This window comes from Carcharhinus amblyrhynchos, chromosome 8 (assembly GCF_965287045.1).
Source record: "Carcharhinus amblyrhynchos chromosome 8, sCarAmb.v2.hapA, whole genome shotgun sequence".
Classification (NCBI taxonomy): domain Eukaryota; kingdom Metazoa; phylum Chordata; class Chondrichthyes; order Carcharhiniformes; family Carcharhinidae; genus Carcharhinus; species Carcharhinus amblyrhynchos.
In genome coordinates this window covers 58,968,608-58,982,807 of record NC_137331.1, presented here as the reverse complement: position 1 = coordinate 58,982,807, position 14,200 = coordinate 58,968,608, and the positions used below count along the sequence as shown (strand labels likewise).

General features: G+C 43.4%; 1 protein-coding gene across 1 annotated transcript in view; it reads right to left on the bottom strand.

The window, feature by feature from the left end:
• The window catches only part of ppp1r42 (protein phosphatase 1, regulatory subunit 42), a 104,991-nt gene that overhangs the window by 72,937 nt on the left and 17,854 nt on the right, over window positions 1–14,200 (bottom strand). The window lies entirely within an intron of this gene.

The following is a 14,200-nucleotide window of genomic DNA, read 5'->3' as shown; positions in this document are numbered from 1 at the left end:
TTAACCTCAATGTCAGTGTAGTGCAATAAACTTCCCTCAAAAAGCAAATTCTGTGTTGCAAGTACAAACTTTAAGCGTTATTTATTTCATTGTAAATAACACATAAATAATAACCGCAAATGTTCTTTTACTTGTTTTTTTCTAAAGCCAGATATAAAGTTTAAAAAGTGCACAAAGTAGGCAAATATACTCATTCATCTTTGAGCAAAACCTGCCCAAAGAAGCTTGGTTGATTTTTCTGACAGTTAACTGTGTTTCAAGCAAGACAAGTGTCTCAAGAAGAGTGTTTATCTAACAGACTATTAGTCCTAGTGGAAATATGATTACCCTTTGGGCTAAGTTTTATTGTACATTGCCTGTCTGCCTCTAATAAACTGGTTCCACTTTCCAACTATTCAATAATCAGTTCTAAAGGGACTTCCTTTGGGGGTTTTCCTTTGCTTTGATAAATGATCGTGTCATGCTCGTCACTCAGAGGTCTGCCACAAAATACTCAAGAGCAAATTATATTCAAGGCATGAGCATCAACTGGCTCAGCCAGCACTGCAGCAGACTTTTCTTCAGCTAATGATGGCTAGTTATGAACCTGTATTTGACCACTGTGCTCCGATCTTTATCTTGCCTGTCTTGCTCAACTCTGCTAACTGCATCTATAGACACCAATTTGTCAACCAGCTGACTGTCTGTCATAATCTATTTAAGAAATCTATTTTTTTTGCTTGTTTCTGACTAAACTGTGAGGGGGATAAATTTATCTTTCTGATACAATCGCTGGCCAAATCAATTTTGTGACAAGGTTGTATAAATTTAATATCTTGGAAAAGTATTGAGTAACAATACTTCTGTTTACAATTTTATTTAAAAATATTCAGAAAAACCGATTAGTTTATGTTTTTGCTTGCTATCTACCATTGTCATTTAGTTCTCATCATAATATGTGCTAAGAAAATTGAAGAAATATCTTCCCGTTTAAAGGCAAATAGTAATATTAAACAACTAGGTATTCAAAACAAAAATCCTATGTTCTGTATCACTGAGAGCTTCAGCAATAACAATGGAAAATGGTTGCACAAATAATAAAATGGTAACTCAAAATGCATTTTGCAATATATCTCCATGATAACCTTTGCAGTTTCTAGTAAAAGATGTGGATAATTCAAGAGCCATATCAGTATCAGGTTTGAAGGTATTTAATTTTTCACATATGTTCTTGAGGTTGTGCTTAGCTATAACCTTCTTAAGATCAGTTTCTGCAGTTAACAAAAAATTGTTCTTTTCAAACATAAAATGGACCTTCTCCCATCACTGTTTGGGAGGTACTGTGATAAGTCCCACATTAACCTTGTATAGGCCAGAGTCTTATATTGTATAAACATCCTCCACCTCCATTTCACTCCAACCCTCCCACATTCCTTTTGCTGTTGTCATTTCCTATAATATGTTCTTGGTTTTACCTCACTGAATGCAGCGTCATAGGAAATCAGCTAGAAATATATTAAGAATGGTTAATAACATGGTTCAAATGTTTTAAAATTGTTTAAATTGGTACTGGTGTCTGTTTTGCTTTAACATTTTAGCCAGAGTGATTGTAGAGGAATAAGAATAAGTATTAACAAAGACAGCTTTGAATCTGAACACAGAAAATGATAAATACCTCTCATTGATTAAACTAAATTTTACCCCTTCCCACCACCGAGGGAGGCAAATGATACCTTATTGTCCCATGCCATCAGATGAGATAATAGCCACGCCATCCCACTGAATAAGTCTGCCAACACCTCAAGTAGTTAGGTAGCTTCCCAAACTTTACTTCCCTAATACCCTCTCCTGCTGCTACCCCACTTCCTCCTCTTGGCCCACCCCATTTCCCACATCCCACTTTTCATCCACTGCTCATCTCCACTCTAATCCTCTATCAGTCTTCCCCATTCACCTAGAAACATAGAATGGTTGCAGCATGAAGGACATTCTGCAGCTACGCCTCCTATATGCGAGAGCAACTCAGCCAGTCACACTGTCCTACCTTTTCCCCTAACACTGCAAATGTTTTCTTTTCAAAAACTTATCCAATTTCCTCTTGAATGCCACAATTAAGTCTACCTGCATTACATTGTCAAGAAGTCCATTTCATATCCTAACCACGCTTTTCCTCATGTTGCCTCTGATTCTTCATCCAATCATCTTAAATTGGTGTCCTCTTGTCCATGACCCTTCCATCAACGAACACTATCTTCCTATCTACTCATGATTCTGAAAACCTTTGTCAAATCTCCTCTCAACGTTCTCTTCTCTAAGGTGAACAGTCCCAAATTTGCCAATTTAAGAACATAAGAACATAAGAAATAGGAGCAGGAGTAGGCCATCTAGCCCTTCGAGCCTGCCCCGCCATTCAATAAGATCATGGCTGATCTGTCGCTGCTCAGTTCCACTTTCCCGCCCTCTCCCCATAACCCTTAATCCCCTCTCTTATCAAGAACCCATCAACCCACTTCTTAAAAATATTTAGCGAGGCAGCCTCCACCACTTCAACGGGCAGAGAATTCCAGAGATTCACCACCCTTTGAGTGAAGAAGTTCCTCCTCAACTCCGTTCTAAACTGCCTCCCCTTTATCTTGAGGCTGTGCCCCCTAGTCCTACTGTCTTTTTTGAGCGGGAAGAGTCTCTCCACCTCTATCCTATCCATCCCATTCATCATCTTATACGTCTCAATGAGATCTCCCCTCATTCTTCTAAACTCTAACAAGTACAAGCCTAGTTTATTCAGCCTCTCCTCATAGCTCAATCCCCTCAACTCCGGTATCAGCCTAGTAAACCTCCTCTGCACTCCCTCCAGGGCCAAAATATCCTTGCGCAGGTGCGGCGCCCAAAACTGCACACAGTACTCCAGCTGCGGCCTCACCAATGCCCTATACAGCTGCAGCAAGACCTCCCTACTTTTATATTCAATCCCCCTCGCTATGAAGGCCAGCATCCCATTCGCCTTCCTGACCACCTGCTGCACCTGCAAGCTGGGTTTTTGCGACTCATGCACAAGGACCCCGAGGTCCCTCTGCACCGTCGCCTGCTGCAGTTTTTCACCACGTAAGTAATAATCCTTCCTACCATTCTTCCTACCAAAGTGGACCACCTCACACTTGCCAACATTAAATTCCATTTGCCATTTCCTGGCCCATTCGCCCAGCCTATCTAGATCCTTCTGCAGACTCTCCACACCCTCCGCACAATTTGCCTTTCCCCCAATCTTGGTGTCATCAGCAAATTTTGACACCCTGCACTCGGTTCCCTCCTCCAGATCATCTATATAAATGGTAAATAGCTGAGGCCCCAGCACCGACCCCTGGGGCACCCCACTAGTCACCAACCGCCAATCCGAATAGCACCCATTGACCCCCCACTCTCTGCCTCCTATTTGACAACCAATCCTCTATCCACGCTAACACCCTACCCCCAACTCCATGTCCCCTGACCTTCTGCAATAACCTCTTGTGAGGTACCTTGTCAAACGCCTTCTGAAAATCCAGAAAGACCACATCCACCGGCTCTCCTCTATCCACTGCCCTAGACACATCCTCATAGAACTCCAGTAAATTTGTCAGACACGACTTCCCTTTAATGAAACCATGTTGCGTCTGCCTTATCAAGCAATTCCCTTCAAGATGCCTCGCAATTTCCTCCTTAATGACGGATTCTAACATTTTACCTACCACAGACGTTAAACTAACCGGCCTATAATTCCCCGCCTTTTGCCTGGCACCCTTCTTAAACAACGGCGTAACATTAGCCGTTTTCCAATCTTCCGGCACTTCCCCGGAATCCAGTGACGTCTGGAAAATAACCACCAAGGCATCCACTATCACCTCCGCCATTTCTTTCAGAACCCTCGGATGCATTCCATCCGGTCCTGGGGACTTGTCCACAATCAGCCCCTGCAGTCTGTCGAGCACCACCTCTCTAGTAACAGTAATGTCATTAAGACCCTCCAGTCCTACCACCTTTCCATCGCTAACACCCGGCAAATTATTCACGTCCTCCTCCGTGAAGACAGAAACAAAAAAGTTATTCAAGACCTTAGCCATATCCCCATCCCCTACCACTAGGTCCCCTTTCTCATCCTCTAAAGGACCAACGTTCACCCTAGCCAGCCTCTTCCTTTTTATATATTTATAAAAACTCTTGCTATCCTTTTTTATATTAAGTGCTAGCCCAGCTTCATAGTTTCTCCTACCCTCCTTTATCAACTTCTTTGTCAATCTTTGTTGACATTTAAACCTTTCCCAATCCTCTTCTCGCCCACTGCTCTTAGCTACTCTAAATTCCTCCGCTTTTAATTTAACACTTTCCTTCACCTCCTTCGTTATCCACGGCTTATTACCTCTCCTCCTACTGTCCTTTTTGACCATCGGAATAAATTTCTGCTGAGCACCAAGAAAGATCTCCTTAAAGATCCTCCACTGCTCCTCAGCAGACCTACCTTCCAACGCGCTCCCCCAGTCCACATTCGCCAATTCTTCTCTCATCCTACCATACTCCCCTCTGTTCAAACAAAGGACACGTGTCCGGGAACCCACTTTCTCCTCCTCCATCTGTAACAGAAACTCCACCATGCAATGATCACTCTCTCCAAGAGGATCCTTCACCGCAAGGTCCCTAATTCTACCCGCCTCATTACATAGCATCAGATCCAAGATAGCTCGCTCCCTCGTCGGCTCCCCCCCATGTTGGACGAGGTGGGCTCGAGGAGGAGTTCTTGGAATGCTGCCGGGATAATTTCCTTGAACAGTGTGTGTTGATCAATATGCAGATTGAAATCTCCCATAACTACTGCCGTCCCATTCCTGCACGCCGCACTTATTTGCGCGTTAACAGCCCGCCCCACCTCCAGATCATTATTTGGGGGCCTATAGACGACACCCACCAGCGTCTTCCTCCCTTTGCTGTTCCTAATCTCCACCCACAACGATTCCACTTTCTGCTCTTTGGCTCCGATATCATCCCTTGCTACCACCTTGATACTATCCTTAATCAGCAGAGCTACGCCACCCCCTCTTTCCTCCTGCCTATCCTTCCTAAACACTTGATAGCCCTGTACATTCATCTCCCAGTCCCTGTCACCTTGCAGCCACGTCTCTGTAATGGCCACCAGATCGTATCCATTTGTGTTGATCTGCGCCACCAGCTCATCCACTTTATTCCGAATGCTTCGTGCATTCAGATAAAGCGCTTTCATCCCAGCCTTCACCTGGACCCTATTTGCCGTAACGCCACCAATTGGGACATCCTCGGCTTCTTGTGCCTCTAACCCTGATTGACCCAAACACTACAAATGCCATTGACAAGTTAAAATGTACATAGAATGCTGGATAGTTTTACTCCTATTTATCAATCGCTGAACTGAATTTCAGAATGCATCACACAATTCATTGTAACTTTTCCTTTCAACTGCATTATTTTGTTTATACCTGTGATGATATGCATTTTTTGTGTTATTTATATATTCTACGTAAGTAAGAAAAGCTGTGAATGCATGTATCCAGAGTTAATCTAGGAGTCAAATTTTTGGAGTCAAATTGTCTGTAGAATATAAGGTATGAAAAGATTTTACGTCTTTGCATTTGCAATGAGGCCTTATGCTTGGTTTTAAGTTACAGGTAAACAGAGGAGGTTTGAAATTTAGATTTGGGGTTAAGTGTTGAAATTGTTAGGCAATTATTGAATTTCAAAAAGGTTCAAAGGTGACCAAGAACATTTGCGTCTTGCAGGGGATTTGAGTAAATGGGCAGACATTTCAAATTTTATTGATCCAAAATAGAAATAATATGTAAACATGAAAGGTTTTAGTACTTGGAGAATCTAAATTTAAAAGGGTTTATGATGACAATGGAAGGTGAAAAAAGTATTTAAGCAAATGGATTATCAGGTGGAGGGGAGTTGATGTGGGGGAACCCCATTGAAGACCAGCTTCTTTGTGGTGGAATGTGCTAACAGGCTGTGAAAGTTGTGAACTAAGAAAAGGAACTTGTGAAGCAGTTTGCTTAAATATGTCTTTGGAAAACCACATCAGTGTGTTTCGGTTCTGGGAAGTCATAGATTATTGGCTAAATTTTCCCAAAATTTATCAGAATGTAAGGCTCCAATTGAAATCTGACATGTTTCTCTGCAGAAATATAGCAGTGTTCTCAGACCAGGTTGCCTGACACTTGGAGGACAGAAATCTGGGGGCATGGTTTATGCCTTCACTCTGGCAGGGCAGGGCCTGATAGATGCAATGCAATCTTTAAAGGGCGCTACATTCTGCTGTTAAAATCTATGTTTAGCTCCCCCCTTCCCGAACACCACCACCTTACAGGTATGTAGGACCAACCCCACAAGCATCAGGGTGACCCAACCCCGCCACATAGATTTGGGAGGGGCACTCTCCCCCTTCACAGCAATGCTTCCCCTCCTCCTAAAATCATTGGGGGTCTTGCCTCTCCTATTTAAGTTATTGGGGCTCTCCCACAATATTTCATAGAATCTCTGCAAGGAGGCCATTCAGCCCAATGATCCTGCACTAACAATAATCCAATCCAGGTCCTATCTCCGTAACCCTACATATTTACTCTGCTAATCCCCTGACACTAAGGGTCAATTTAGCGTGGCCAATCAACCTAACCTGCACATCCCCGGACCATGGCAGGAAACCAGAGTGGAGGAAACCCACGCAGAAACAGGAAAAACGTACAAACTCCACACACACAGTCACCCGAGGCCAGAATTGAATCCAGGTCTCTGGTGCTGTGTGGCTGCAATGTTAACAACGCTGCCATGAAGTCATTGGGGCTCTCCCATCTCCCCTTTCCCCCTGTAAGTCATCCGAGTTCTCCCTTCTCCTCCCCACCACACATAAGGGGAACCCCCCAATGAAGGAGGGTTACCCCACCTACTACAATCCACTTGTCATTCCCTGCGACACTGTTCCCTGGCACTGCCAGTGGGTGAACACTGCAGTGTAAAGCAGTTTAATTATATCAAAATGTATTAAAATATACTGAAATCAAGTTCATGGGCAGGGGATGGGGAAGATTTCAAACCGAGATCCCACCAGCACAAATCCCATTTTGGCCCTCTTGCTAGATTTAGAAGCCATAACGGGATTTGTGCCTGCAGAGAATGAATCCCTATCTGTCTGTTTGCAATGAAAAGCAATTAATTTCTTGATCTGGATCACATTTCCTGGATTTTTCAGTTAAGAATCTATAAGGGCTATTGTCAAAAAGGTGGCTTAACTGTGTACCTTTTCTGGGAGTTATCTTTCTTGTAAGATCTTTTCTAATTGTGTATCTTTTATCTTTTCTTTAATAAACATGTTAATTATTTAGTTTATCACTCAAGTTACTGTGGTTACGAGTTCAATAGCTAGTCATCTTTCTACAATATAAAAATACAGATCAACTGAGACAGATTTCAATCCAAGATCTGGCTTGCTCAACATCAACATCAACTGCTGTTATAACGCCCCTCAATCACCTCTTCTACATAAGGATAGAAAAAAAAAATTAACTACCAGAAAATAAAATCAATTTACTTATTTCTCAGCAAAATTCCTTTAGAACATGGGAAGAGACAAAATAACAAAGAAAATTGGGATCACACTAAAATGTAATCTTTGTGGCTCAACACTGACATTTCATTGATTTTCTTCTAATGCTTTATACTGCATCTGTGTCAGTGTATCTCAACTATTCGCATTCAGTCTTTACATGAGAACACTCTACAGACTTTTAGCTTACTTGCCCAGAACAGTTTGATTATAATTACAATTTCTAGTTAACAAGAATACAACTCAGTTAATACTTCAGAGATTAAACAGAATAAAGTTGCTCATAAAGTAGCAGAATCTTTGCAAGAAGATCCTGGCCAATGTTCTTTGATTTAATTAAAAAAGTAGCAAAGTCAATTACAGCATATGTACAATTAACCCAGCTGAGATCAGCAAACTTAGAGGGGGGATCGAGCTCATGACCTTCATAAATCTTTATTGCCAATTACAATACTCAATAGATGAGGGACCTCGGGGTCCTTGTGCATGAGTCGCAAAAACCCAGCGTGCAGGTGCAGCAGGTGGTCAGGAAGGCGAATGGGATGCTGGCCTTCATAGCGAGGGGGATTGAATATAAAAGTAGGGAGGTCTTGCTGCAGCTGTATAGGGCATTGGTGAGGCCGCAGCTGGAGTACTGTGTGCAGTTTTGGGCGCCGCACCTGCGCAAGGATATTTTGGCCTTGGAGGGAGTGCAGAGGAGGTTTACTAGGCTGATACCGGAGTTGAGGGGGTTGAGCTATGAGGAGAGGCTGAATAAACTAGGCTTGTACTCGTTAGAGTTTAGAAGAATGAGGGGAGATCTCATTGAGACGTATAAGATGATGAATGGGATGGATAGGATAGAGGTGGAAAGACTCTTCCCGCTCAAAAAAGACAGTAGGACTAGGGGGCACAGCCTCAAGATAAAGGGGGGGCGGTTCAGAACGGAGTTGAGGAGGAACTTCTTCACTCAAAGGGTGGTGAATCTCTGGAATTCTCTGCCCGTTGAAGTGGTGGAGGCTGCCTCGCTAAATATTTTTAAGAAGCGGGTTGATGGGTTTTTGATAAGAGAAGGGATTAAGGGTTATGGGGAGAGGGCGGGAAAGTGGAACTGAGCCACGACAGATCAGCCATGATCTTATTGAATGGCGGGGCAGGCTCGAAGGGCCAGATGGCCTACTTCTGCTCCTATTTCTTATGTTCTTATGTTCTTATGTTCTAAACTTACTAAACCCTCTGCAGAGTAATTGAAATACATTTTACTGATCTAATAGCATAGCAGAATTGTGTTATACAAATTATATTTCAGGTTTTCAATTGCTCCATTTGTGATTTTGGGCTGATTCTGTTTTTTTCTTTACAAAGTAAATTTGAATGGAAAACAGAAATTAGGAAATCCATTCAACTCTGCATTCAACTGCAGAATTACGGCCACTATTTCTGCAATGATAAATTTCCATTCTGGGAGGCACAAACCCCATGCTATTCATTTTTCTTGCTTCAGTGAAGGAAAAAGATTTGGATGAAACACTTTGCTATGAGGCTGAAGTGTGGCAATGGCAATAAGTACCAAAATTTTGTAATAAAATGAATTTGCAATATTTGATGTCTTTCTGAAACATGATCTAACACTTTTTCACATTGAACCCATTATATAAGTACAAGTTTTATTGTAATTCATTTGCTGTTAATTGCATGCTCATAGTCAAATATAACAAAAGTGTTTTGGTACTAGTCTCCCTATAGATAGTTCAAATCCCACCATTGGAAGTTGTGAAATAAAAGTCAAAAAATGTGGTCAGAAATAAAATGACAATGAAAGCTATGGTGTTGTCATAAAAACCAATCAGGCAAGCAAATCTGCCACCCTGTCCAGTCTGACTCACAAGTGACTTTAATAAAAAAATTGGCTTCATAAGAACAGAAGAACATAAGAAATAGGAGCAGGAGTAGGCCATCCAGCCCTTCGAGCCTGCCCCGCCATTCAATAAGATCATGGCTGATCTGTCGCTGCTCAGTTCCACTTTCCCGCCCTCTCCCCATAACCCTTAATCCCCTCTCCTATCAAAAACCCATCAACCCGCGTCTTAAAAATATTTAGCGAGGCAGCCTCCACCACTTCAACGGGCAGAGAATTCCAGAGATTCACCACCCTTTGAGTGAAGAAGTTCCTCCTCAACACCGTTCTAAACCGCCCCCCTTTTATCTTGAGGCTGTGCCCCCTAGTCCTATTGTCTTTTTTGAGCGGGAAGAGTCTTTCCACCTCTATCCTATCCATCCCATTCATCATCTTATACGTCTCAATGAGATCTCCTCTCATTCTTCTAAACTCTAACGAGTACAAGCCCAGTTTATTCAGCCTCTCCTCATAGCTCAACCTCCTCAACTCCGGTATCAGCCTAGTAAACCTCCTCTGCACTCCCTCCAAGGCCAAAATATCTTTGCGCAGGTGCGGCGCCCAAAAATGCACACAGTACTCCAGTTGCGGCCTCACCAATGCCCTATACAGCTGCAGCAAGACCTCCCTACTTTTATATTCAATCCCCTTCGCTATGAAGGCCAGCATCCCATTCGCCTTCCTGACCACCTGCTGCACCTGCAAGCTGGGTTTTTGCGACTCATGCACAAGGACCCCGAGGTCCCTCTGCACCGTCGCCTGCTGCAGTTTTTCGCCTCGTAAGTAATAGTCCTTCCTACCATTCTTCCTACCAAAGTGGACCACCTCACACTTGCCAACATTAAATTCCATTTGACATTTCCTGGCCCATTCGCCCAGCCTATCTAGATCCTTCTGCAGACTCTCCACACCCTCCGCACAATTTGCCGTTCCCCCAATCTTGGTGTCATCAGCAAATTTCGACACTCTACACTCGGTTCCCTCCTCCAGATCATCTATATAAATGGTAAAAAGCTGAGGTCCCAGCACCGACCCCTGGGGCACTCCACTAGTCACCATCCACCAATCCGAATAGCACCCGTTGACCCCCACTCTCTGCCTCCTATTTGACAACCAATCCTCTATCCACACTAACACCCTACCCCCAACTCCATGTCCCTCGACCTTCTGCAATAACCTCTTGTGAGGCACTTTGTCAAACGCTTTCTGAAAATCTAGAAAGACCACATCCACCGGCTCTCCTCTATCCACCGCCCTAGACACATCCTCATAGAACTCCAGTAAATTTGTCAGACACGACTTCCCTTTAATGAAACCGTGCTGCGTCTGCTCTATCAAGCAATTCCCTTCAAGATGCCTCGCAATTTCCTCCTTAATGACAGATTCTAACATTTTACCTACCACAGACGTTAAACTAACCGGCCTATAATTCCCCGCCTTTTGCCTGGCACCCTTCTTAAACAACGGTGTAACATTAGCCGTTTTCCAATCATCCGGCACTTCCCCGGAATCCAGCGACGTTTAGAAAATAACCACCAAGGCATCCACTATCACCTCCGCCATTTCTTTCAGAACCCTCGGATGCATTCCATCCGGTCCTGGGGACTTGTCCACAATCAGCCCCTCCAGTCTGTCGAGCACCGCCTTTCTAGTAACAGTAATGTCATTAAGACCCTCCAGTCCTACCACCTTTCTATCGCTAACACCCGGCAAATTATTCACGTCCTCCTCCGTGAAGACAGAAACAAAAAAGTTATTCAAGACCTTAGCCATTTCCCCATCCCCTACCACTAGGTCCCCTTTCTCATCCTCTAAAGGACCAACGTTCACCCTAGCCAGCCTCTTCCTTTTTATATATTTATAAAAACTCTTGCTATCCTTTTTTATATTAAGCGCTAGCCCAGCTTCATAGTTTCTCCTACCCTTCCTTATCAACTTCTTTGTCAATCTTTGTTGACATTTAAACCTCTCCCAATCCTCTTCTCGCCCACTACTCTTCGCTACTCTAAATTCCTCCGCTTTTAGTTTAACACTTTCCTTCACCTCCTTCGTTATCCACGGCTTATTACCTCTCCTCTTACTATCCTTTTTGACCATCGGAATAAATTTCCGTTGAGCACCAAGAAAGATCTCCTTAAAGATCCTCCACTGCTCCTCAACAGACCCTCCCTCCAACGCGCTCTCCCAGTCCACATTCGCCAATTCTTCTCTCATCCTACCGTATTTCCCTCTATTCAAACAAAGGACGCGTGTCCGGGAACCCACTTTCTCCTCCTCCATCTGCACCAGAAACTCCACCATACAATGATCACTCTCCCCAAGAGGATCCTTCACCACAAGGTCCCTAATTCTACCCGCTTCATTACATAGCACCAGATCCAAGATAGCTCGCTCCCTCGTCGGCTCCAACACACACTGTTCGAGGAAACTATCCCGGCAGCATTCCAAGAACTCTTCCTCGAGCCCCCCATGTCCAACATGGGTCGACCAATCAATATGCAGATTGAAATCCCCCATAACTACGGCCGTCCCATTCCTGCACGCCGCACTTATTTGCGCGTTAACAGCCCGCCCCATCTCCAGATCATTATTCGGGGGCCTATAGACGACACCCACCAGCGTCTTCCTCCCTTTGCTGTTCCTAATCTCCACCCACAACGATTCCACCCTCTGCTCCTTGGCTCCAATATCATCCCTTGCTACCACCGTGATGCTATCCTTAATCAGCAGAGCTACGCCCCCCCCCTTTTCCCTCCTGTCTATCCTTCCTAAACACTTGATAGCCCTGTACATTCAGCTCCCAGTCCCTGTCACCCTGCAGCCACGTCTCTGTATTCTTACTCTGTATTCTGTATTCTCTCATATTCTTTGAAACTGCACAAACAAGGTAATAAGGTAATAAATAAGGTAACAAACAAGGTAATAAATGCCCGCCATCAACACTACTCATGTATTAGGAACAGATTGGAGATGACATATGTTTAAACAGCACAAGAGGAAAGGAATAGGCTGGATGCTTTTGCTGTTTTGCTTTTCCTGGAGTAGTGACTGTCTGGAAAGCATTGCTGGCTGGTTTAATATAAAGAATTAATAGCTATTTAGCTAATAGCTAATATACATCATCAATTATGTCAGATCATATATGACAAAAGCTCAAAGGGAAATGGTTCTGCAAGGAACCTCATGTTTATTTAACTCTGTACAGAGTTAATAAATATGGAAAAGGCCTTGTTTCCAGCAGTCTATGTTAAACATACGTTGGGATTGTTTACAACGAATCTTCATGGTGGCAACTGTAAACCTACCATTATAACATGGATCCCCAGTTGAACTGACAGTGTCAGCAAAGTGAATACAAAGCAGCTAGGGAGCAACTGCTGCTTAGAATCAAACAGGAAAACATTAATAGAGTCCCAAGACAGTAGACTAAAAGTAACAATCGTGGAGAAGGTCCTACCTCTACCAGAGCCCTTTGACGATGAGGAAGGAACCAACCAAGCATCACAGTGGCAAAACTGTTGTTGCAGATTCAACAGGTATAGGACCATTTCATAGTTAGCATGGAAGCCTGATAAAGAACAGGTCAGCACACTCCTTTATTCCACTGGCAGAAAGGCAGATAGTATTGTAATAAGGAAGGGTGTTAATGAGAACAAAGCAATCTACAAAAAGGTTATTAAGGCCCTTCAATTAATATTTGTCTTAAGAGACTGGGTGAGGTTTAACAGACACACTCAGAAATCCAGAGTAAGTATTGATTTTTTTCATTAATGACCTGTATCATTTGGCTGATAGTTGTAAGAATAGGCTCCTGAAGGATAAACTTATTTGAGACCACATTGTGATGGGAGTGTTTAATTAAGCCATATCTAATTTTCTGTAGTCCAGGGAGGATCTAACATTTTCCAAGGCAGTACAATTTAGTGTGACAGGCTAAGCTTTAGAAGCAGAACTGACATTTAAACTAGGGTGATAGAGAACCTCTATGGTCAGGTCACTGATTCCTTAGAACAATGGAATCCCTACAGAAAGAGCCATCCAGTCCTTTGGGGCTGCACCAGCTCTCCGAAAGAGCACCCCACCCAAGCTGTCCCCTCTGCCCTATCCTCATAACCTCACTAATACGGCTAACTTTGACACCTTTGGACACTAAGGGGCAATTTAGCACGGCCAATCCGCCTAACGTGTACAACTTTGGACTGTGGGAGGAAACTATAGTATTAGAAGTAACCCACGCAGACACAAACAGAACGTACTAAATCCACCCAAACTCAGTCCAGTTGTTGAGCAATAGCACTAAACAGCAGACCCAGAACAAAGAGGGAGTAGTCGCCACCATTGTCCAGCGGTCTTGCTGTGGCATGAAAAAACCCCACTGGTGTGAAAACTGGCCTGCCATAAATGCAGAGTGCCATTCCTACTGGAGGGAAGGCCATTTTAAAACAGTATGCCACAGAAGAAAGCTTTCAATCTCAGTTCAATAATTTACAGGAACCAGCTCAGTTAACTAGTATCCAAGAAAAAGAGGAAGTGCCTTTCTTGGATGAGACTGCAAAGTCCAAGGAGATTTTTTGGTAGCACAGTTATCATGGTCAATAGCCACAAGTTAAATTTGAAATTTAACACTGGAATAGTAGTGTGAATTCTTTCCGATACAGTACAGTAGCTGAACAGAGTTTCTTCAGCCATCTGTCATTCAAGTCTATGGTCCACAGGCATTCTATTAAGATGCAAGGACAGATGAC